Below are 26,519 nucleotides of genomic sequence, written 5' to 3' on the forward strand. Positions count from 1 at the left end.
TAACTAGTCCCAATCTGCCATCTTAGTGACGTAGATGACGCTAAACGGAAGCTATGTCACTGACAACATGTCTTCGGAGCAGATACCAGCGTAAATGTCTTGAGAAAACACACGTTTTACCACAAACCAACAGTAATAACAAAATAAAAGTAAACGTTATAACTTGTTTCAATTGGTGAAAAGTACTGTCAAGTGTCAAGGCTTAGATAGGCTTTCAACGGTCGGTTGTGATCAGTGTTAAAAACTAGTAGAAGAAGAAGTTGTCATTTCCTGTAAGTCTGTAGCGACAGTGTTTGATTTGAGACAGTACTAAACTTGAGCACTGCGCAAGTAAGTGCACTTTTATGGGCTCAATATAATTTATTGTGTTGATTTATGACTTTTTGCCCGTCCAGATGTTTTAAAGTGAAGCTCAAATATTAAACTAACTGTAAAGCAGTGCACTTAGAGAAGTGCCCGATTTGAGACGCAGTACCCATCTTAACCAGCAGGTGATCAAGTCTTTAATCCTTAATAAAAGTCATAACCAGGAAAGTTTTCAAACATTAACTTTACAGCTGATTTTGTGTTCAAATGTTTTGATTTTTAGATCTTCAAACAGGTCAACATTGTTCCAAATAGGAAGTTAAGCAGCTGTGTTTGAAACATTAGCCCTTGACACTCAAGTATCCGTCGACTTTCAAACATTTAAAAAATGCATTTCATTGGCCAATAGTTAAATCCGGGCTCTTTAAAAGGTGCTCCCACTCATCGTAATAAAACACTCTGTTTTTCTTCAAAACCTTTGCTATTCCAAGCCTCGTGCCTGTTTGGATTTCAGGAGACAACCCTCATTTTTAGACACTTTTCCTTCACTTCACACCTTCTCTTTCAGCGCCACTGCCTGATTTAAACTGACAGACTTGGCAGAGCCGGGTTTGTGTGTGGTGGCATCGGGGTGGTGGGGGGGTGGGTGGGGTGCAGCGCTCGCCTGGCTTGAGTGTACCCAGCCCCTCATAATTATAGACAGTAAACAGCTCCAGCTTTTAGTCCTATTTTCCCTGTCTCCTGGGCAGAGAGCTGGCTCTGGCAGGAGAAGAAACGGCAGCAGAGGATGAGGGGGATCTGGGGAGATGGACAACACCGTCCTTATGCAGTGACGCTGGCAGAACACACGTCTGCGAGATGCTCAGACGCTTCGCTGGAGACAGACATTGTCTCCGAACCTCCCGACACACACACACACTGTCTTCAGTCTTTTGATGGTAGTTACAGTAATTCTTAATTGGGACTTTCAACCCACTCTTTTTTTACTTTTATCCTTGAAACTGTCAAACTGATCAACAGCCTGTGTGGAGCGTCTCTGCTTTTCTTTCGTCTGCCTCCCTGTCTGCCCCCCCGCCCTCCCTCTCTTCCACACCACCCCCCCACCACCACCACCACTTTCCCCCTCAAGTGAATCTCCACATTGCCTCACACTTTTTATTCGGTCCAAATCCAATTCTCCTGCTTCTGTTTTTCTTCCTAATTTAACTTTATTAACTTGAATGAGTAACTGTTGGAGCGACGTACAGGTCCAGGTTGAGAGAAGACAGCTGTCTCAACCGCCAGCTCTACCTTCACCCCATAGTTCAGACGGCCTGCGGGCCAAGTCCAGCCCCCGCTTTTATGAGTGACGGCCCTCCTGTAAAATGCACAACCGTCACGTGAGCTGTAACTTCCATCCTGCACTGCAACAGTCAAAGCTATTCCAATGTTAGCCTCTTCAAACATGAACATTTCGGTAGTAGACTTTGTCTTTGTCAAAAAGTAACTTTTTGTAAAAAAAAAAGGAAAAGAAAATAAAGTTCTTCTACTTGAACAATTTGCGTATTACGGCAAGTATTTATACTACTTTTGTACAATATTTAAAACCCTTATAAACGAGAGCTGCTGTGTATAATTGTGCGAGTACTTATTTTAATGTGTATAATTGTACCGTCTCCAAAGATGGCTTAATTTGTCAACATGAAAATAACTAATGATAAGTAAGTAAGTATAGGTTATATGTAAAGTGCTTTTCTAGACCAGGGTCAAAAAGCACTTGAACAATCAAAAGTAATACACATTTAAAAAATACCTACAAATGTAAAAACTCTTAAAGGCCAAGACAACATAAGACAAACACAGGAGTCCAAGAAAATCAGGAAAAAGCACATTAAAAAAGTTCTTAAGATGTTTCTTGAAGGAGCCAGTAGATCATCAAACACAGAGGGAGAGGAAGATCGTTCTAAAGCTGAGGAGCAAGAGTCTGGAAGGATTTCTCTCCTCTGGCCCTGAAGCGTGTCCAGGAACCATCAGTAGATTCTGATCCAAAGACCTCAGAGCCCGAACTGGGGTGTAAGGCTGGATCAGATCACTGATGTAAGGAGGAGCCTGACCATGAATAGCTCTCAAAGTAAGAACCAGAATTTTAAAATTGATCCTGAAAGAAACTGGCAGCCAGTGAAGAGTTTTAAGGATCGGGGAAATGTGAGTTCTTCTACTAGAGCGGGTGAGCAAAAATAATAATAATAATAATAATATAAAATGTTATATCCTCAAAAGATGATTTGCGCTCTTAGGGGGTGATTTCCAAGTTTTTGGTTTCTTTTTGCCATCAGAAAATCAGTATTTGATTCTTCATTCAAGTAAAAGTCACCTGGAAACTATAGTTCGTGGTTGAATAAAGTTGTTTTTGTCTTAAAATATCCCAAATATGAAGTGTTTTAGTTAATAAAACTTTGGTTGAAGAATTTTCGCAAAGCATAACATGGACTTGTTTCTTGACCAAGTGTCCATAAATCATGTTTATATCCACTTCATTCCCGTGAAGAAAGTTTGTTAAGAGAGTCGAAAGTGTTTTAAATGCGTGTATTCAGCTATTTTTTCTGTGTTAAGAGCATCGACGTTGAAATGAGAACATTTTTCTTTTTCCCAGAAGATTAAAAAGATTTTTTTTGTCAACAAGTGGCCAAAGAGAGAAAATGTTGGGATTGAATCCATACTCTTTACTCCAGCTGTCTGCCTCTGCTGCACCTAATTCATCTCTGCTGGCAAGCGTTCGCCACAGCTTTTGCTTAAGTAGTCTCTGCTCCCCCCCTCCTCCGAGCCGGGTCGGCCCCGAGGCAGCGCTCGCCCGGAGTGTGGAGCGAAGCAGGGAGACAGTGGAAAAGGAGGGACTGGGAAGGGAGGAGGGAGTTTTTTAGGAGGGGAGGTAGACTGGAGGGACGGAGGCGTGGTCTGCAGCTGGTAATGAAGTCTTCTCTTTTCATCCTCAGAAGGCAGAGTGTGAGTGCAAGGGCCCGGGGTCTGCGAGGCTCCTCTGCATTCTCTCCCTGTAAAGTGTGCCGAGGGCGGCCCTGCCGCGAGCCGCCGGCCCGACTCGGGGCCCCCCCGCCCCCCCGAGACGTCACACCTGAGACTTAACCCGAGAGACTGCCAGTCATGAAGTTTTCCCTTCTTTTGGCTCCACATCACCTTTGCTGAGGTAAGACTCACTTTCTAGCCAGGTTCAATTGTTGTGATGGGGAGGGGGGGGGCGGTGGGGGGGGCGTGTGAAGCTCCTCCCACTTTTGACATCCATGTGCACAAGTAGTCGAAGTGTTGAGTGTCAGCACCTGAGTAGTCTCTGCCTGCAACTTTTTTGTATTTGACATTTCCGACAGTGTTTACATATGACAGCGTGCTGAGTCATCATCCGGTGAAAAGTTGGAGCTGTGTGTGATAAATAGAAGCTGCTGGGTCTGAAGACTGAGGCTCATTCCTAGACCTCCTAGTTAAAGGGACGCTTCAAATAAGGGGTTGTCATTGACAGTCCCTTCTTTTTGCTCTGTTCCCCGTTTGGATCTTCTCATTGGGGGTCATCCAAGAATACTTTTTTTCAATGAATTGAGTTCCCTTGATATCACCCACACTATGACCTTCCAGTCTAGCTCTTCGTTGAGATACTATAATGGCCTCCAACCACAGTTGTCTGACATACTTCTAGGTCTTTCCAATACCTCTCCCCCGAAGAAAAAAAAAGGAAAAAAGGGCCTAAGCGACTTTCCATTAGTTTCTGCTGGGCCATGAGAATTATGGTATCCCAAAAAAGTGTACAGGAGCCCAGTTTAATTGAAAAAACACAAGCCGGGCCTGCCATGAACGAGACGGTCCTTGTGTCACTGCTCCACTGAGCGAATGTACTTTCCAGAGCTGGCAGAGAGAAGGAGAAAAACACAGGAGGAGACAGAATGCAGACGGACACTTGAGGCAAACAGGGGGAATTGGAAGTGTCAAGAGTTTGGGGCGACTTTGCAGAACCGTTTTGGATATTTCTTGCAGACGGGTTTGGAGTTGTGATCAAAAGGGAGACTCGGAAGATAGATGGCTTTGAAGAAGCTCTTTTTAACGGCATTATGGGTTTTGAAGAAGAGAAGACCTGTCATCATATGGAGCGCTATCTCTACTTAAGGTCAATAACTCATGAGGTTTAGAAGGCCAATCGGAGAGACATGTGTTTTATGAGCTGAGGAATGGATGGATGAACGTACATTAACAGCAAAACCAGGTTTTTTACCAGTAACTATCTCAAAACTTCCTCTTAAATTTGCTGATGTTTTACCAAAGCGTTGTTGTGGTTGAATAGCTAAAGCCTCCTTTAACATACGTGTTGGAAACCATGTCCATATGTACGCTGGGATCAGCACAGGGAAGTCATCAGAAGACACCAGTGTTTATGTTTTCTGCAGGAGCATGTGTGCGAGAAGTGTGTGATAGACGGACCATCATGAAACCCACCATGGGGCGAGAGTAGCACTCGCGGTAAAAGCAGGGCCGATTGTACCGCAGTTTCACTCCCATGATTTTCCCAACAGGGGGTCTTCATATAGCGCGGCCCACCTGGTTAACTGGAAAAGTAGGTGGCCCAGCAGCTCATCATCATGCCTGAGCTCTGCTCCGACACTGGCAGTCTTTGTCACCCCCCTCCGGGGTCTCTCTCTCCCCCCCCCTGCGGGGGGGACCCTCTGCTGTGTTCACGGGATTTGTTTGTGTGGCGGCGTCATCTGGGGGTGATTGAGACCCGGTCGTTGGTTCAGATGGACACATTTGTCGCGCACATGTTTGCCAGCCGCCGCCGTTGCTGGGGCTGAATGGGAAGCATCTCCTCTCGATGGGTGGTTCATTTGTTTGTAAGGGGCACGGTGACCTCTGACCTCACCGACACCGGCACCCCCCCTCTCCACACACCTCCACTCATAACCCATGCCACTAACATTGCTAAGTCGAAGTGTATAATTGGCTCAACAGCTATCGGTCCGGACTTGTGGGTCAGGTTATATAACACCGTCGAGGATTATTCATCCTCCTAATTCCCAAGCCGGTCACGACCTCTGTCTTCTTCGGGCTCAGTGTTGACGGAGCCGTCCTGACTTTCATCAATCTTCAACTTCAATCTTGCGGAGCCTCGGGGTAACCTCACCCAGGAAAGAAATGCTTGTCGTGTCACCACATTCTGGGGTTGAACGAGAGGCTTTGCGTGTATTTTTAGAAGACAATAAGAAGAGCAAAGTACCGCTTTAGCACGTTTGACAAAAGAACCTCTTGCGGGTTTAGTCTTGGGAACAGTTTTTAAACCGCTTCCAGACACATCGTAGCACACTTGTCGTCGCTAGTATGTTCTGTTATGATGCTATAAACGTCAAGTCCTGGTCACAGTGATAGATGACAGGAGCTACAAACAAATGGTCCATCTTCTGACATATAAACAAATTCAAGAGCAGATATAATAAAGCAGTAGACTTGTATTAAATTACTTAAATTTGACGTTCACTTTAAAACATCTGGACGGCCATGAGTCATAAATCAACACAAGAAATTATATTTTTGTTTTAAAAAATGCGTGTTGAACCTTCAGGGCGTCTGATATTGTGTTTTCTTTTTGACTTTTTAAAACTCATGGTTTCATACACTTACCCAAGGGTGGTTTCCTTTTCCTTGTCTGGTGATGGACTGGTATCTCCTCCCTGGTGTTGTTTGTTGTTCTCAGCTACATTTGGTTCACACGGCTTCTTGTCTCTTGCATCTGGAAGCTTTTTTCAACCCAAATTTTCCATTTGGTGTGGCCGTGAAATTCCTTCTCTCTTGTCTGCTCGTCATCAGGTAAAGGTTTCTAATGAATCTCGATATTCATTCGGCACCATCTAGCTGACAGCGACGTCCTCCTCATCTTCTGCAGGACTGTCTCTACACCTTCACATAGTCGATGGAACACGTGGCGTGTATTTATTAGTTTGCTTCCATGCCTCTGCTGTTACTGTCTGCCTCCTAAAACCAGCATATTTTCCATTTCCCTCATCTCTAGGAAGTGAATACGTCTTCATTCGACGATTCCTCGCTATCCTACGGCAATTAATACACGACATGTCTACCGACAACTATCCACCCGGACCGGAATTGTGTGTTTACTACACAGTTCAAGGCAGAAAATTGGCCGGAATCTCTTCTGTGCGGAGCGAGAAGTTCTGATTAGTTCTGACAGTAACAACATGAACAGGCTGCTTGACAAGACCGACTCGGTACCTCCTTCGAAAAAAAAAAAAAAAAAAAACTCTAGTCAAATATGGCGGAAAAATATTTACACGAGCGGATTCTTAGAATAACTGGAATGTGAGGCGGATGATTACGATGACAGGTGGTTAAATGATAGTTGGAGTTAGTAGGTTTTTTCGAAGACGCTGTCGGTTTTGCACCGAAAAGCAGTAGCAGGATTTTTAACATTGATCCGTGAATCCGCCGGAGTGACATCATGACTCCAGGGGTGGGGGTGGCAGTGAAGGGAATCGCCTGTAAATTATAGACAAGAGGTCTTGGCCCTGGTCCCTCGAGCTAAACAGCCTCGGGACTGCTTTCCCTTTTTCAACCCCTTTTTTTTCCGCCACATTCCTGCGCTTCCCCTCCAGTTCCTTACGTCTCCCCCGCCAGATGTGGCATTGTTGGGGTTGTTTGGGCTCGGGCTGGTAGACCTGTGTGGAGTCTGATGTCATGCTCTGTTTAAAGGGAAAGCCACGGGAACTGGGTGGAAAGGGAGCGAGCTGTGGTCTCACTTCAAAGCCCGTGTTAAGAAATACTGATTACCGTCGTCTGTGGAAGGCAATCTGTGTCACGGACAAATGAATACATTCATTTTAAGTGTTGACAGACAAGTCATTTTGGGGAGGTTCAAAGTGTCGGCGCAGATTTTTTTTCGAGAGGTTTGAAATTGATGCGATTTTTTTGATTTATGTAACATGAGATTTGGTATTTGGTAAAACTGTCATGATAAACTTTTGCGATGGACAGATGTTAGCTTTAGCTAATGCTAAAGGCTAATGCAACTCAACTTAATGAGAGGATCAAAGGTATGAAATTGTAGATGAAACATGTTTTGTACTTGTATTATTATACATTTGAAGTCACATGACCTACAGCAATTGCGTCCAACTCACAGTCTGTGATTCTGTATCTGGTCCAACATTTTATGTTGACAAAATGAGTGAACCTTCCTGCTGACCAGCTATTTTCATGACTCAGTTGTAATATTTTCTCACAAAAGTCACGAAAGTTAAACTTTCAGAATGAACGTTATCATTCCATTCATTGGTTCTTCTCACTACATTCAAGCTTTTCATCATAACAATGCTTACGTATCAGCGGTGAGGCGGCGCTGTGACTCAGTTCATGGCACGTACACCAGACTCGCAAAGCTATTAATAAAGTCACATCAAAACAAAAGTCCATTTTATGAATATATATTATACCTCCAGTTGTGATGTAAATGTTGGACATTAGATCATGTATTTACGAGTGGAGCCCAGACTCAAATATATAGACAGAAAAAATGGTAATAATGGTACCAGGAATGCTGGGAATTATTCAAACTAGAATATTTTTTTTTGAAGGTCCTGATATTCCTGTTGAAGAAAGTTTCACGAGTATTGAATGTCAATTATTGGACCTGGACTCAACCCGACTTCAAACCATAGTCAAGTTTTTTTTTACATCTAAATCCTTTCAGTGCAATGGCCTGAATGAATAGAAACAGGCAAATTTAAAATTGTATTTTTAATACTTAACCGAATCAGTTACACTCCACCCTCAGGATTCCGTCGTGTTAGTCTTGATCAACGCTCTAAGCTTCTAAGTTGGTGCCTTGAAATCCCTTTTTACCTTTTTAATACAGTGAAATCTGGAACTCATCCTTACAGCGTTCCCCCTTCTTTTTTTTTTTTATGTGAAACTATAATCCTTTTTGGTAAGTGTTTCTCGTCTCTACTCCTCCCTTTGTCGAATTATCAGGACACTAGTTCACATTGTTGAACTTTCTTCTGCCAACTATGGTCATGAAATGAAGGGAAAGGTTCAGACAAATAAAACAATTCAGGATCATAAAATTAATTTTACTGGGGATCATTGAAAGGTCTGTCCTCTAAAAGACACTTCGAGGAGTGGTTCTGCTAAACCTTGAATTAATAAGTTTTTAAAACTTTTCATTGCATACTTTCTTTTTATTTGAGTCGACCAATCAGATTTGTGGATTGGAAATTGACTCTATTTTAGCAGGAAAACCATTCAACAAGTGGACTACGGATTGAAAATTACCTTGATATTATATACTAAATGCAGAGAGAAAGTCAGGTCAAGAGTCAGATTACGTACTCTCTAAATATCATGTTAAAACTTCCAGAAATGTACTTCAATGACACACAGATTCTCAATATTTATGTTTAGATCTTATCAAGAACTACAGGCAAGACATGATATACAGTAAATACACTATATTTTGATATGAAGTTGATCATAAACATTATGTGTTAGAAAATATACCTATCAATATTTGACTGCACGTTATCGTTTTTTTTTCTATTTTGCTTTTCAATCCTATTATTTTTTTAACTATAGTTCTGTTATGGTTTACAGTTCAATAAAGTGTGTTTAAAAAAAGTATAAATATATATATACAGTATATATATACATTTTACCAACAATTCACATTATTTGGGAGTCATTACATCCGGTGGAATTAAAGAAACTAAATAAAATTAAAATCCATGCAATGACTGAGGACGAGAGGATACAGTCAACCACTTTTAAAGCTGATGTTTGGACATATTTTCGCTTCAAAACAAATGAAAGCAGTTACTACTTTGTCAACAGTCTGTAAATTCTTCAACACCAGAGTCAATTACTCGACAATACTTCAAATATATCCTTGTTACTACAGTACCACATGGTATCGTTGCTCCTGTGTTGTGAGACGATATACACACCACTACTGTTTTATGGTACAGATCTCCTCAAAGACTTATTGTCCTGTGGTATTCCAACTGGTGCTGAGTGTCCATCAGAAGCCGCTGCCAGATTCCCCATGAGAGCTCTGCCTTCAACGCTGTTTGTCATCCAAACAGACGTATATTTGCCGCCCCCCCCCCCTGTCTTTTGTGTCTCTTGACACACTGGCAGCTTCAAACGTTTGCCTGACCGTCATCGTTGCTACACCACCGTCTGCTCTAGAACGTCAGCGCTCGGCTGAGATGACAGGTATATTTCCAGCTAGTCGTGCACGCACAGGTCCAGGGCAGGTTGTCGGGACACGCTATAGGACGCATGGACTGTAACATGCATGTGACCTTCCGGTGACCTCGGTGCGAGAGAGAAAACCTGTCAATGTAAAGCTCTCACAACTCAACAAGTGTGCTTAAGGTGTACACGCTTGAATAAAAACTGTCGCCCAAGTCAAACACGATGCGGAGTGTGCCGCTCGTCTCACATGTGCGCCGTGACGGCCTTCAGGATTTACGCTTCATTCCTGCAGGTATTTGGACTTGTTGCTTTTCTACGATGGATATTTTGAGTCGAGTTCACAGACTCTGGCAAGATTCACGGCGCTCTGTATTTCTGTTGTCGTAATTGGAGAGTAGTTCTATATAAAATGGAAGATGTTGGCACAAAGAAAGGGTACTAGATGTTCTTCTGAGTTTAATACCACTGTGGTTAGCATGACTGGGACATGTTTACAGTCGCGTGCGTGAGGCAGAAAACAGACATCATTTATTTATGCATTCATGACGGGTCATTAAGGTCGGGAATTTATAAATGTGTCATTAAAACTTTTATAGTTGGTCTATTTAAAGTGTATTACTAAACTGATAAAACTCATTTTAAGTCTTTAATCGAAGGCCAACTTGTCTTTAATGCTTCCTAATAAAGATTAAACCCGTAATAAATATTTGTTGCCTAATCAAAGAAACTTGAGTTATACAAACTTCCTAATTTGACCGAATTCAGGCTGGTACCAAAACTACAGCTTTTGACACTACAGACCTCTGCCAAGCAGCTCACCTCCACATGTGACTTTGATCCTTCATTGACACCTCAATCCTGATAAGCTGTTGGTCTCTGATGAGATGTTAGTGACAGATCTACGGTGACATTGTTAAAGTCATGTGATGTTGGAATATCATCCTCAAGTTGATATTAACAGTGTTAAGGTAACCCTAAAACAACATGGCCACTTGGAGGTTGTTTTATTGATTCGAGTGTGTGTTTTGTTTAGTTTTTTCACATTCTTAAATGTACAATGGGGGAGTGTTTTAGTTTTTCTTACTTTAGTTAAATTTGTCTTGTATACATTTGTTTATTTTGCTTTGTATATTCTTTAAAAAAAAAACAATAACAATGTTTTGAAAAACAATAACATGATGAAAATTGTGAAATACAAATGTATTTTTATTGAAAAATAATAATATATATATTTTTTTTAAATCTACCACTTCAAGGTAATTAAAGAAGATATCGCACAAATATTAAATAAACAATTATTATTGTTAAGGTCAGCATAAAACTTAATTCAAGTCAATTTCTTTTATTGTCAAATATGCATGTATTAAGACATTCAGCACCAATGAAATTGTGGTCCTCTCTGAAAACATAACAACAGACATTAAACACTTAAAAACTTAAAAATAAAAGACTTAAACAGGCATTAATTAAGACATTCAAGAAAATAAATAAAAATAAATAACTAACAAAATGAAATAAATAATCAACAAGAAAACACCATTTATTTATACAAATATATAAAAATGAAAAATGTAATGTTTTTAAAGGACAAAAATGTAACTTCTTTTCATTTTTTAAAGTTTTCTTTAAATAATGGGTTCATCATTAAAAAATAGTCTTCCTGGACGTCCGACCCTAGAAAAACGGACCCAAACTAAACCAAAAAAAAAGTGTGTGAGAAAGAACCCACCGGGGAGTCTGTGAAAAGTTCCCTCTAATGGGCCTTTAAATTGAGCAAATGATAACATCTGAATCAACCTGGAGCCGCCATGGAACTCAGTGGAGAGCAGACACCTTCGTGCAGCTGGCCAAAAAAAAAAAAACCCTGCACACAGTGAAAGCAAAACAATCCGGCCCCGGGGTCACACGGTCAAGCACATCTAGGTGATCAGTGCTTCCGCTCCAGATTCTGTTTATGGGTGTGTGTTTACACACCACACAGTCCGTCAGAAATGTGTATACACCCCACACCCAGGCTCAAGCTCACACAGCTGGCACGACCAAACATTCACACAGACTGTTTTACAGAAGGGTCTCTAGGTGTTTGTGTCTCGGTGCGCATTTGTGTGCGAGCGAGGGAAGGAATCCCGCACACTCTGGGACATACACACTCCAGAAATGTCGCGGCAGGCGGTCGACAAAAACGTCATCATAGATGCTCACCTTCCACTGGGTTGCCGTGACGATGTGACACATTCTCCACATCTAGACTTTGCTTGAGTGAGTGAGACGCAGACTTTTATAGTGCTGGACCAGGTGGCCCGGGTCGCGGCGATGGGAGGAGCAGATGAGCAAAGTGACGGGGTGGAGTAATGACCGACTCCGGGACGAGTTGCAGTTAAACATTGTCATTTGAGGGGAGTGTCTGAGGAGCTGAAGCGTGTCTTTAATATGCTCTTTTTATCAGTCGCATATCACACACTGTCGACGCTCACGAGAGGAAGACCTGATGAAAGGATGCAACCACCGCCTCGGAGGGTTCTAAGAGACAGTATTCCTGCACTTAGCTTAGCTTCTTAGCACTTTAGCTTAACGCTGGTAATGTGGTTTGAATGTGATGCTAATTAGCAAGTGGCTAAACGGCTTATGTCCGATGCTAAAGCTAAAAGGCAGTAGTTTAAATTAATTATTTATCTACATTTTTTTTTTTCAAATCCATGTTTGCTAGCATGATTGTTGTATCTGTGGAAACAATTTAAAAATGACTTTATCCAGAAATAAAAAGTAAATAAAAGATTATTTATGTCATAATTGAAATTAAGCATTGTTGAAGAGGGAAATATAAAAAAATAATTCCCCATTTAATGAACTATTTTGGTGTCTTATGTCAGTGGAAATTGACACTTTAATATATCTTTTCTTGTAAAAGTAAAAACAAAAGTTATTTTTTGAAAAAAACAAACAATTTCCTATATATATATATATATATATATATATATATATATATACAGTATATATCTCTATATCTAAGTAAGTAAGTAAGTTATTTATATTTATAGAGTGCTTTTCCAGACCAGGCTCACAACGCGCTTAAACGATCAAAACAATATTCAATAAAATATATACTTTAAAGGTCAAGATAAAATTGCATCCAGGAAATCAAGGAAATGCCTGAAAAAATAAAAATGTCTTTATATCTATAGTGATATGTTATTGTTATTCAGGTTATTGTGTTTTACCTGTAGTGTGATGAGATATTTGAAGATACTTGGAATACAAAATATATATAAATATATATGTATATATATATATATATATATATATACTGCATTGTTCATTAAACCTCTTTTCCTCATCTTTATTTAAAATGATTTGTTTATCTCCATTCTCTTTTAAACACTCAAACCAAAACAACAGCAATTGAAAATTTATTTATATTCATAGCAACTATTAAGCTCTCGAGGATAATCGCAGTGAAATGTTGAGTCACTAAAGATTTAAAACACGTGTAAGTGGAAACGAGCATCTCCAACATAGATGCCGACGATCAGCCGGTGTTGACAAATAAAAAACAGGATCAAGTTACGTTTGTGTCCGTGAGGTTTCTCGCCGACTTTATATTGCTCTAAGTAATCATGTTAGATTTGACAAACCCGGGGTCCGTGTCAACACCCCCGACTGTTTGTTTGCCTAAACATCCAGCCATTTGAGGAATTGTTGATGCGTCTCCGGCGCACGCACACACGCGCTCCCATGTGTTTCCGTTTAATCTGACATTTGTGGCTTCTCATGGATATCAGTTGGTTACATCTCGGCAGGAGAAGCTGGGCTTGCCCACCCCTCGAGTCCCCGGCCTCAGCACAGTAGTGTAGATCTCATTTCCTTGTTTGCGTGTAGCCTTAAACTACCAAGGCGAAGGCGACGGGTTACAAGAACCATGTGTGCGCGCTGTGGCGATGATGGGGTGAGCAGTGGGGAGCTCATGTATAGAATCTGTTTTCCTTTCCATGCATCTTCAGGTATTAGACCGACAGTCGGGGGGCGACGCTATCGGGGCGTGAAATCAACCAGACGCGCAAAGCGATAACAGATTGTTTTGTCGACCCATTTCTGCGGCGCACGAATCGCTTCGCTCTCCGTCGGCAATCGCGTACGATAATCCCGGATAGCACTGACGGCTCACGACGGCAGCTGTGAGCTGAAGTGTGTTTGTGCTGTCGTTGGCTCGGAGGCGATCGTTCGGCCTTGACCGCGCTCGTAGATGTTAGCACAGTATTGAGTTATCTGCCGCTGTATGGAATTATCGTACCGTTGTTGATGCTGGAGGCATCACGACTCAAATATGTAACGCACATCTGGTTTCGTGCGCGTCGTCAATGGCTCTGAAATTGGCCGGATTAAGGTGGTAAAGTGGTGGTTTCTGATCCTGATGGTTGAATCTAATCAGGTAGAGTCAATGTTTAATTGAACTGTCAAGATTTTTAACAGCCAGAGACGCATTATTTTGGTTTGAAATCAGAGCTGCTGCTCTCTTTTTATTCCGACTCTTAGAATGAACTGTTGCTTCAGCTCTTAGCGACGGGAACATGAAGCAGCCATGAAACTTGGTTATCTTAACTTGCCTTATCTTTCCAGTTGACATCACTTTAAATATTTTTGTTTTATTTAAGTAAAGTAAATTACACACACTGTCAGAAATACACATTTTTAGAAAGCTAGCAAAAGGAAAACGGTTTCATGAGTCTTCAAAATTGTCATTGATGTAGTTTTATATTTATTTAGGTTGATTATGATGCTGTTGTTATTTGTATTTGCTTTTTAGTACATCTTACGCCAATAAGACAAACAATTTTCAACTGTTTTCAAATTATTCTTTTGTTTCTTTCTGTTGATGTCAGTGTTTATCTAAAATATATATATTTCTGGTTGATTAATGAGCTCGATGTCACATAAATTAGATTAAAGTCAAACAGAACATAGTTGGTCAAAAACAAAGTTGTCGTCAAGGTTTCTTTTTCAATGGAAAATAAATCTGATGTATTTCGCATGAGGCAGAAGGAGGTTTAGCTGTCAAGAGAGCCAGGGAGGCTTTTCTGCTTCAGCTCTGAAAATGGAAACCATGGCCTTTCACGTTTCCCCAAACAATTGAAAGCCAAACAGGCAAATCATCCCCTGGATCACTGTTGCCTCTTCTTTCTCCTGGCTACTTCATTTGTGTGGCTTAGAAGACATCCAAGGAGCTTAGCAGTCTTGTAGACACAGGTCTGCACCTGGGAGAGGGGCGAGGGAATCCCCCCTACACTGTCTCCCAGAATGTCTGATGTTATCTCCGTCGCTCCGAACAGCTCTTCTCCTTCTTCCTCTCTTGTCTCCAGACATAAACACCGGCCATCGGACGGTCAGGAAGAGCTGCCGGGGAAGTTTGCGTCACTCTTTTAAATCTTCACATGGGCGAACAAGGCTGCGTCATTCTCTTGAGTGACAGCGGAGGAGCAGGAAGACTGAGGGTGGGCAGAGATTTTACTATCAGGTTACACCACACACTAGGTCTCGGCCAAATGTGACATGGGCTCTTCATTTTCGCTGGATCAACATGGAGCGTTATTAAATTACACGCCAGGACTAAATGACAGCGGCTCCATTTCGTGGAATAAATGATTATTACTTACAGTTTTCCACAACTTTTTTTTGTTTGACTGGGCTAAACTGAGAGAAGCAGACTTTTAAATAAGACAATCAAAAAGTGTTTTCCTAATAAGCTCCCAGGCACTGATCGATTGACTGCTGCTATCTTTTTAGTTTGATGCCAACTTTGATTCACGAATAAGCCAGGAAAGAACTGGGACAGATGCAACAACTTCTATGATTCAAGGTTCTTTTGGGGAAAGAACGACATTTATCCAGTGTACTTACTAGTGGCTGTTAGCTTAGCAGCATTCCAGGGTTGACTAAAAGTTATGTTGAATTACGATTAGATTTTGTCAACAGATTTGCTAAAAAATTGATTTATTTTAGTGATTTAATTGTATGATATGTTTTTGAAAGTCAAGTCTTATGGTTTGCATCCTAAACGGCTGAAAAATCAGCATCTGTTTATTATCCTATTATCTGTATTTCCGCGAAACCGAAAAGTGCTGATTGTCAATAGCTAATCTAGTTCTTAAAAAGTTTCCTACCATAAATCATATCCGTGAAAATACATCCTGGTTTTACTCGACGACACTCAAGACTCTCCATGTGTTTGGGATCAGAGAAAATTTTCACGTTTGATTAACAATTAGTTGAAATGTGTTCCTGCTTTCCAGCGTCTTTCAACGAGCTGTGCTGGAAAATGAGGCTATTTGAAGTGGCTGCGCCTTCACTCCGGGGTCTGTGATTAGACGTCGTTGTCTATCTGGGGTTGTCTTTATCATCTTCCCCTCCGTGTTTGTCGCTCCGATTTAACAACACTCGGCTCTTTGTTCTCGCACCATCATGTTAATATCCTCGGATCACGGAGCGAAAACTGCTTTGATGAACCGCACAGACGACGACTTCAAACGCTCCCGTATAAAGATGTACGTTTAAGCGTTTCTATGATTTATTTCCTGATTGCACAGGCTGTTATTGAGGGGCGTCATAAAAGAGTCGCTCTCTTTTTTCGCCCCTCGACTCAGTATCTCAGTGGAAGCTCTTGATGGACCTTGAGTGAGTTTTAATGAAAGATTTCCTGCTTGGCAGCTGCCGCGACGTCTACCACGCAATATCAAGCGCTCCTTATGAGCTAACTCTTTCAAATGAAGTGTGAGACGCGGAGTTACTAAAAACAGAATCCTTTTTTTTTTTTTTTTTTGAGTGTGAGCCGACGGAGGGGAAAAGAAACCGGATCCGTGGTCGACTGTAGACCCGGCTCAGGTCATGGAGAGTCGAACTTGTAAAAACCCAGAGGGCCATGTCTCCTCCTTCTCCGGCAGACCAGGCCAGAGATGAGGTGATCCACATGGTGTGGGAACTGTGTGTGTTTATGTGTGTATTGAAACAGAAGAAACAAATCTGATTTATGATTCAAGACAGGAAAATACTGAGCCGAGCTTAACTGGCACCTCCCGGCTCCTGGATAATGTACTGACCTAATTATTCCTGCGGCAGTTGTGAGCTTTATTCTTTACACACCGTCCTAAAGGTGTGTGTGTGTGCGTCTCCTGTACGCCGATGCTGTTTTTTCTCAAAGGTCATGCGGGGAGAACAGTGGCGTGTATGTGGTGATGTATGGGCTGGGTTTTTCTTCCTGAGGCTGGCATGTGTTTTTTTGTGGGGGCTCCGCCTCTCCCTCGGTAGCTGGGACTAACCTATTTCATGCTTTATTGGACAAAAAGAATCGCTCCACTAGCTGAGGAGCAGAGTTCAGTCTGCCGGGGTGATGTCAGCGTTTTGGAAAGGATGAGTGTGTTGGTGGTACGGGGGGTTAATTTAGTCTACAGGAGGGGATGAGTGTGTGTGTGTGTGTGGGAGGAAACTTGAGATCCCCCACAGAGATGCTAAACTCCATTGCAGAGTAGGAGCTAATGCGACTTTACAAGGATGAAGTAAAACGTTCCACTTTATATCGGTGCGTTACCTAAAAATAACCTCCTCGCTGCACACCGGGGCAGACGTTAAAGAGTCCGGAAGGACCAGAGAGTTGGAGGAGATGCAAACAAAGACAAGGGGGGGTCACAGGTCGGAAATAGTGGGAGGCAGAAAAGGGGGGATCGTCCTGGAAAGCATTTGTCAATGGGATCTGAAGATGAAAAGTAGACATGGACAGAGTGTTCCTACTGGCTGTTTGATGTTGGCCATCACAAGTATTAAGCTGTCTGAACTATGTTCTTCACCTTAAGGAGCTTTGATTGATTCCGTGTGGTTTTAATGTCATAATCTAAAGATTATCAGTCAGTCAGTTAGAAACGCCATGACATACCTCAGAAGAATGGTTTCTTGGAAGAGAAGGCTGTGCCTGAGATAAGATAATGAAGACGTCATCTTGAAATTTTATCTCTTGTACATCTTTTTTATGAAATACAAGATCTTTATTTGATATTTGATTGTGGAGCTTCATGCCAAGCTGTGTTTATGCCAAGATACAGTGTTGAATGTTGGACTTTACTACTGACTCCTTTAAGAAACATCTTAAGACGTTTCTATTTGTTCAGGCTTTTCCTTGAATTTCTCGAACTCCTGTGTTGTTCTCAGTATTATCTTGATCTTTAAAGTATGTACTTTTTTGAGTATTGTTTTGATTGTCTAAGCGCTTTGTGACCCTGGTCTCGAAAAGCGCTATATAAATAAATATTACTTACTTACTTACTTACTTACTTTAGATCATCTCATGGTGTGAGACTGTGTTGTAGTCCATTATAATGTTCAGGTTGTTACCCACCTACTGCTCTGTGTCGCTATGTTAGTTGTTCATCTGAAACCCATCCCATTGAATTGACATGTGTTATTTAACTAACCCTTGTGTTGTCTCTGGGTCAAGGTGACCCGGTGGCCTAAAAACAAATGTGTTTGTGGTATCCCTTGTGCTGTGTCAATGAACAACCTCCACCATTGCATATGTATTTCTGGAAGCCAGCGACATTCACCCAGAAACAACACAAGGGATACCACAAACACATTTGCTTCAGGCCTCAATCAAATCTCATTCCACAAGACTCCGCTGCAGGAAGTTTGACCCTTCAAAATAATATTAGTATAAAGTATCCATATATCAAAAAATCCTCTTGACGGAATTATCCATCTTTTTAGTTGTTTTTTTTATTCAGTTTCTATTAAGAAATGTTTATTCTGCTTTTAAATTGATGCACATTTTCAAGGATAACCAGCTACTCAAAGTGTTTAACTTGACCCCCCCTTATTGAGTGTGAAACCTAATAAAAGTCAAAGTATTATCTAGATTCATATTGCTGGACATTGTGTTGACCTTAGAGGATAAATGTTGGGACACACTTGCTCCTTCATGTGGTGACATGTGACCATATAAGTTGAGTTTGGTTTCTGTATGACCAGGACTGGAGCCTCGGTCTGGTACAGGTCAACCCCTGTGAATGGTACTGCACCAGAGCTGGTAAATGTGGAGCAACAGTGAGCATGGCCCTCTATTCTCCGAGGTTCACCGCACCACAGTGACTCACACACACCACATAGTCACCCATTCTTCAAATGTTTCCTTGCTTAAAGCCTCAGCTGGTGAGTCACAGCCGAGCTACTGTAGCGACTGGACTCTGATATGTCATCCATGTTTTCTTATTTTTTTTTGTCTGTTTTGTCGCGTTATTCTTATCCCTCCCAACATCCTGGAAGATGAATGGAACAAGACAGTAATGTTTGTTTTCTGTGGCAAATACCATTTAACCCCGAGACACGTCAGGAGAGTTCAACCGAAATAGACTAATAGAGTGTGTCCAGACAATCGTCTTAGAGACTGCACACACAGCCTCGGTTTTGGACGTCGGAGGTAATTTGTGTTGTGTTTGGCCGGAGTTTTAACCAGGTGCAGTCATCTGTGGGAAAGACTCAACACAGGACTTGTTTAATCTTGACCAGGACAACCAGGCTTCAGAATAGTCGGCGTCATTTTTAGAAGTGTTTTCCATGTTTAGGTTTGACTTTGGAACAAGTCTTCACGGAATATGGTTAGTAAGTCAACTGTTGGCTGCGTCAGACCGGGGCGAGTGACAAAGTGGTGCCATTTAAGTAAAGTTCATATTTCTGCTGAAACTGTGCTCTTTTGTAGAAAGAATGAATATACTTTTTAGTTGGGATGCTGAGCCTCGATCTTATTTTGAGCTCAAGCTTTTGATTTCCTGTATATCTGACCTGCTTGTGACACTTCAAAGCCAATGAAAAAGACTGTAATGGAAAACAAGTGAACTGTGAACAAGCCTAAAGAGATTGATTGTGAGGGTTTTACCGCCAAGTTCTCCATCTCAAAGGATGATGGAGGACATGTGGACTCTGGGCTTCAGTTGTGCAACCTTCCTACAACTATGAAGTCATTCGGACGCTCAGAACAGAAGTCTTTCCCCCTCGCGTGGAGCAGACCCGTAAGAACGAGCCAGCGGTCGTCCGGGTCACGCACACAGTCGAGCTGCAACATTCATAAATTCAAATGGTGATGTCAGGAGTTGAGACATGATGTCAGGACTTTACACCATAAAAAAAAAAACCTCACATGTTCCGCTTTTGTCAAAAGTTCCCTTCTCGACGGGATGATGTTCATTTTTCCATGCACATGCTAAGGCGAGATAACAGCCCGTTTAAGTTTTCCATTGACGAGTCTCGCTCTATTTTCACAGACCATTTAAAACACCACTAATAGAGATTTTTGTCTGAGGGAGTCATAAAAGCGATAAACCATTGAAATTGTGTTTAAAATTAAAATATCCCGGCGCTGCCTCGACTTGTATAATACAAGTCTTTCTTGTGGAGGGATTTTTTCAAATGGACACATAATAACTGCTTGTTGATGTCTGACACCACAAAGTCATATTTTAGTAAAATACTTGTTGTGAAAGTTCTAGAATTTTCTTGTCAACTGGCTGTCACTGGCTGGTACTGTTCCATAAATATCCACCAGACTGAGCTGGTTTCAGTTCAGACACGAAATGAGATGATCACAATATTGGGTGAATACATTTCACAGTACTGTGAATGAGTCATTCATAAAACATGTTTGTGTGTTTATTGTGTACTACTGTATACCCAATTAAAAAACCATGGACAATGTATACCTCTGCCAGGGAGCTCATTTCACATGACCAACGATGAATGATAAGTAATACAAACTCCAAACTACACAATTATCATCAGGAATGAACAATAAATACACAGTTTTGTTTGCAAGTTCTGAACATGGTCGGGCACGTGGGCTGCAGTTGAAGCCATACTATTAATTGTGTTATCCTTCAAACCCTATTATATCCAGATGGTACCACAAAAACCCAAATATTATTATACATTTTTATCTGAATTACCTGAAAATGTAAAGTTTTTTTGTTTTGTTTTTAGGAATTTTGCTGACAAACAAACATAATCCATCCATTCATATCCATTGTTTGCTGCTTATTCCCATATGGGGGTCGTGGGGAGGCTAGAGTCTATTCCAGTTTCTTCGAGCAAGAGACGGGGGACACCCTGGACAGGACGCCAGTCTGTCGCAGGGCACACAAAGATAACCAACCATTCATACGCAAACTCATATCTATGGGCAGTTACCTTAAGTTCCTAATCAACCTCTGTGTTCTTGGGTTGTGGGAGGAAACAGGAGTACCTGGAGTAAACTCCAATCAGAAAGGTCGCAAATTGTTGCGAACCAACAAACCTCTTGGGATCACACTGACTACTGCGCTACCGTACACCACAACAAACACAACATAATCCCCTTATTTATAATTTCCAGTAGGTTCTGGTAGAAAATCAATGACTATTTTAAACATAAAAGATTAAACTTAACTGATGATTTGGTGCCTTAAGTTTGTAAATACTCTTGTGACTTCCCTGCAAAGAAGCTCTACAAATACTTTTTTTTTTTTTTTAAATGACCTGATCCAGACAAGAAACTTAACTTGTGAGGAAATATGGGAAAACACAGGAATGCCGTAATAAATGTACAGCTATTGGACCTGTGTGCTAGTTGAGAACCACTGGTTAAGGCAGTTGGAGCCTGTTTAATCTCCAGTATCTAAAATCTATGGACAATTTGGATTTCAATTTTGGATTAAAGGCTATAGTTCTTACTAGTGTACTTTCAAACTTCAGCATTTGTTCTAGGCTCAAGAGCAGTGATTTATTGGAGAATGTTCTGTGGGAAAGTGAATATTTTAGTGACAGCCTCTTTAATATTTGGTAATTTGACGTTTTTTGTGGAATCTGATTATCGTGCCGATCTCTGTGTTTATACCTGCTGTGATGAAAGTGTGTTTTGGTGACCAACAGTTTTCTCGCGGCCTCTTCAGATGTCAAAGACAAATTGCCATCTTGCTGGACCAAAGAGGTTCGTTGTGCCAACATAAACGCTAACACACATTTGCCTGGCAAGACAAATTGTAGCAAGGACAGCAGGACAAAAGGCAGACCACAGGCCAGACTAGTAATTACTACAGCGGAGCAGCATGAAAGTGGCGTTACGACCACAAGACTACACAGAGGAGGTCAAACTGCAGGGCTACAAACTCGCGCCTGTCCCTCTTTCTCAGCCTTTTTTAATGGACCATGTCAGGGCTTCCGATCCCGACGACTTGGCCGTATGGTTTGTTCATCAGAGCGGCTCTCGGGTGCAACACCAGCAGATTTCGTGCGTGCTGTGGTTGACACATAAATTACAGTGTGTGATTTTGACCTCAGCTGGAACAAATATAAATATTTCTGATTGATGTATGTCGCTGCGAAAGAAGAGAAGTCTGGAAAGTGTTTTTTTTTTTTACCGCGAGTGACAAAGATTTTGTCCATACATGTCCTTCACGACTCATCTCGAGCTTTACGTCCTGACTTTGTGGGCTTCACTCTAATGATTTCATTTAGTTTCCATCTATTCCGATGACCGCCGTGTTTATACCTCTTCGGAGACTAATATATTTAACCCCTGATTGAAGCGTTTGCTGTGTCAGCACAACTCGATGTTTTCCACATGTTTGTGACAGTCTGGTATAACTTTGTAGTTCTCGTTTCATATTTCTGTTTTTGAAGATCGCTCGGGTGAATCGAAGACGAAATAAAAAGTAATAACCTCGTCCCAGACCAGATTATTATTGTATGACGCTCACACGCAAACACACGCCGGGTATGTGTGGGCCGGGGGGGTTGCTCTTGAAGGTCAGTACGGGATATTTACCGATTGTTTACACAAAGTGTTCGGAAGTTAAAGGACTGTGAGAAACTGAGTGTCGGACCATTTTCTCAGTCACCGAGCAGGAAAGCATTTAAGCAGATATTAGTTAAGCAGCTGTAAAAATAGGAAGCACGCAGGGAAATCTATGATTCATGAGATGGAGGAAGTGGATTACTGCAGGTTGTGTTGTAAAGATGTTTCAATTAGCGTGCCAAGGTGTGTGTGTTGATATAATAGTCGTGCTTAAAGTAAGGACGATTTAAAGTGTAACACCGAAAACAATTACAAGTCTGGTAATATGAGTCTTTGGGTCAAGAAGACTGGTTTAGATTTTTCCGTATTATCCTGCGTCTTATTTTACTAGATGACGTAGCAAAATCACTAAAGTCTTGAAACAACGTTTTTCAGTAAAGTGATCTTCTTTCTTTTTCTTTTTTTCTAAAAGGTTCTTCATTTGTTATTATTTAAAATTGCAACTATTTAAGGCTTATTCTAGATGTTATTAAATGAAAGTTTGGATAATTCAATTCAATCCAATTCAATTGTTTTAAAGTGTCATATCATAACAAAGTTAAAGTTGAGATGAACATCTCAAGACACTTTACAGTTTAGGTAAGACTTCATTGGAGAAAAGAAAAACAGATCCCAGCGACTCAACAATGAGTAAATCATAGCGTGACAGTGTAGAAAACACAATACTTTATAAGCCTGTCTCACATAAAAAAAAATCCCTGAGAAAGCACTAACTTTTGAAGGACCATATTAGCTGATTTGATTCTGAGAAGCTAACGCCTGCTAGCATACAACACATAACAGATCCAAACAACTAGTTCTGTAACGCTTTCAACTTTGTGATATATCATAGATATACGGCCAAAATTTCTTGTGTGCATTGATTTTAACATTTAAACTGTTTGTCTAAGTGTAATGCAAACTATTGATGTAAACTTCTTGCGTACCTCTGCAAACTACCAAAAAATATACCTTGTATTAAACTAAAGTCAACATATAGTAGGTTGCATTCATTTAAAAAAAAAAATAACATTGAAGATGAAAAATATACATATCGTGAAGATGCATTTAAGATCACCGATGGTTTTAGTCCGATCGTTTTATTTGCTGTTTTTTGAGGAATACTTCATATGAAGTGCTCTTTTTTTCAGAAGAAGTGGAGAAGAAATACTCCTTAAGTACACAGTATTCTCTTGGGGTCACTTTTGGGTTTGGCTCTGGCACCCCCCACTCACACAGCTGTGTGGAGCATGAAAGATCGGACAGAAGACACTTTCTTCGCGGCCCCCTGCGTAGTTCCCTGCTGGGTTCAGAGGACCGACGGGAGATGACGCACATCAGTGATGCTACTCTTGCTTGAATGCTTCACAGAAACACAGCCGCGCTCGTATTGAACCGAGCGCCGACTTGAACCCGGAGCGGCGTCGTCTAGCCAAAGAGCAATCCTGCTGCATCAGTGTTCATGTTGTCCCGGTGGTTCTCTCCTGTCCAACATGGATTAGATCAATACCGGTGTTGTTCAGCAGAAGGGACAGCGGGGACTGGATGAGTACCGGTCCTGTTCCCGGTCAGAGCTCCACGTTCTCTGCGGCGGAGCCTCGGTTTCATGAATGGCTTCTTGCAGGGGCCGTACAGAGCGTCATTCTTCTTGCCCCCGTCTGAAGCTGACATGCGACGGGGGAAGCCCGAGGAGCCTAAATGTTTTCATATCCCCCTGGTACGAGCGGACATATCAGGTGCTGCTTTAATGTGTTCGCAGCCGAAAAAAACGAGGTTTGCGTCCAGTGGTTTAGAAGTGACAAGGGAGGCAATGAGAAGTCTGTTAATGGGAATACACACAAGCCAAAACATCCAGTGCGAGGGACCAGTCAGAAATGTATACGGCTCAGTATTTCCATCCAGCTCGAGCTCTGCTGCTTATTCACACCTTCACTCGTGTCTTCTTTCGCGTGAGACCCCTGAGCCGGTCATGCAAGCAGACAGATGTCGGGGGGGGGGGCGTGGCCCGTGTCAAGCAGTCCAACTGTCAAGTACTTGACATCAACCTCTTCCGCCTCTCGAGTCTGCGATCCTCACCGACCGAACTCATCTTGACATGCAATGACGATTAAGAGCCGGAACGAAGCGGCCATTTTCACGCAGAAAGAATTAAAATTAAGCTGCGAAAAAAAAAAAAGCCAGAAGAAGCATTGAGGGGAAAAAAGGATGAATAAGGTCCTGTGCTCGGCCCTTGGGTGGACTGAACCCCTCTGTTTGTGCTTTTTTGGGCCCTGGCACACAGGGCCGCCTGTGAGGAGTGGGTCGGAAGCAGGAAGTGGTTGTGTAAGGTGATCCGTGGATGCTGCACAGAGACTCTTTTCAACAGAAGACCTCTTGGTCCTATTCTGCTCAGCGACACATCGGGTCGTCCTCCCCGCTGGGCCACAGCGGGCCTGGACACGCCCTCTGGAGATAAATTTGGAGATACAAGGATGAGATGAGAGGAATAACCGAGCGAAGAAGAGGATGTGAGGCAGTTGAAAGTCATCGCTTTCTCAGAATTTCTCATCCCGGACAAAGTCAAAGGACACGAACAGAAGAGCACAAAGTAGTTTCTTCACAAGTACTGCAGGTTTAATGATAAAAAAGTACCTTTTTTATTGATTAGATTGTGTGGCAAGTTTCCTACTATTCATCGGTTTTAGTAGCTCTGAGCAGCCGTTAGACGCCGTACATGACTGGATATAACACCTCACCATATCCAGATGAAACAACAGGACGATCACTATGATCAAATCACTTGTAAGTTCAACCCTTAAAACTCAATTAAAGCATCTTTAACCTCTTACGAGCTCCAGTTTATAACCAAGCCGACCCAGACGAAAATATAAAACTCTGCCACTCTCCAGGAGATGAAATGGAAGTTCTTGTTTGAGTGCTTTCTTAACTCATCAATCATCTTTTACCTGTTGTGCTCTTTCCTACTCACAGCAATGATATTGTCGCCCCAGGCTGATTGACTCGGAAAACTGTGCCAGATTTAGTTCATCACCTCAGCCCACCAATATGAGAAATACATCATATACATTCTTACATGCTTCTTTTCCAACTACACATCTGCAGTGATGACCGATGTTGACGTGCCACGAGATCCGACTCTAAAGCTTCAAAGAAATGTAGAGAATAAGAAGTTTTAGATCGTTTTTGGTCTAGTTTCTGTCTTAAATAATTGAATCGTTGATTCAAAAGGCAAGAAAAGAGAGGAAAAAGGAACGAAAAAAAGGTATTTTTCATCATGTGTTTTTCAAGCTTCACACATCATATATTGTTATTCTTACCGAGCACCACTTTCTTTCTGGAGCGACGCGGCTAATGAGGTGGCCCGAAATTTTCTGTGTTCTCAAAATGGGAACAATTATTAAGCACTGTTTGTTCAGGCAGCTCAAGTCGGCGCTGTAGTGCCGGTCGGTCTTAAATCTGAAGTGCTGAGCCAGAGGTTGTGGTCTGCGCCGGAGTGATCTGGTCAAATTTATGTCTGGCGAATTGGTTATTTTCAGAGGCCTTTTGAAGCTCCGTCCAGGAAGAAGAATGGAGTCATAACAAAGAGAAACGTAAACAGGAGGACGTCTGGGTGTAAAGTAGACAAATAGCGAACTTATATCAGATCATTCACAGGCTGCTCAGGAAAGCCTCTGTCGTAATTGGGTCATTGGGACATTTCCTTGGACTATTTTAAGAGTGGCAGGCTGGGTGAGTTTGGAAAATTCTGGTTCTGACTCACACACTCGGTGTCTGGAATTCCCTACTTGCTATTGGCCGGGGGACTACTGTTTTTGGCAGTACAGCTAATTGTCCCGACTAATCAAACGGAATAAAAATATTTCAGCGTTCTGCACATCTTTTGTTAAAACGAAATCGGCCCAAAAAAAAAAGTCACTCCTCGTAGCGACGAATCATCCATCTTCCTCGTCATCACTTCACTTTCACACTCGTCGTCAAGCGTCGCTTCAGCCAGAATGAAAGACAGTAGTTAACGGGAGAAGAAAAGTGGTCCTGGCCGTCCCTCTCGCTGTCATCTGTGGTCCCACCGTTATTGGCCGAGGGCTTCACACCCACTGACCAGGGGCTGACGCCTAGAAACTTGACAAACAAAGAGAATACA

At 41.8% G+C, this 26,519-nt stretch overlaps 1 protein-coding gene across 3 annotated transcripts in view; it reads left to right on the forward strand.

The window, feature by feature from the left end:
* znf469 (zinc finger protein 469) overlaps positions 1-26,519 on the forward strand; it is a 211,529-nt gene that overhangs the window by 164,763 nt on the left and 20,247 nt on the right. For 2 of the 3 annotated variants that reach the window (XM_087797242.1, XM_087797241.1), the window contains one exon: positions 3,279-3,487. The gene's annotated coding sequence lies outside the window, so the exon portion shown is untranslated. Of the gene's footprint in view, positions 1-3,114; positions 3,488-26,519 lie in introns of those variants that run through there. The other variant, XM_087797240.1, reaches the window with a different exon arrangement.

This window comes from Callionymus lyra, chromosome 8, assembly GCF_982586985.1.
Source record: "Callionymus lyra chromosome 8, fCalLyr1.hap1.1, whole genome shotgun sequence".
Lineage (NCBI taxonomy): Eukaryota > Metazoa > Chordata > Actinopteri > Syngnathiformes > Callionymidae > Callionymus > Callionymus lyra.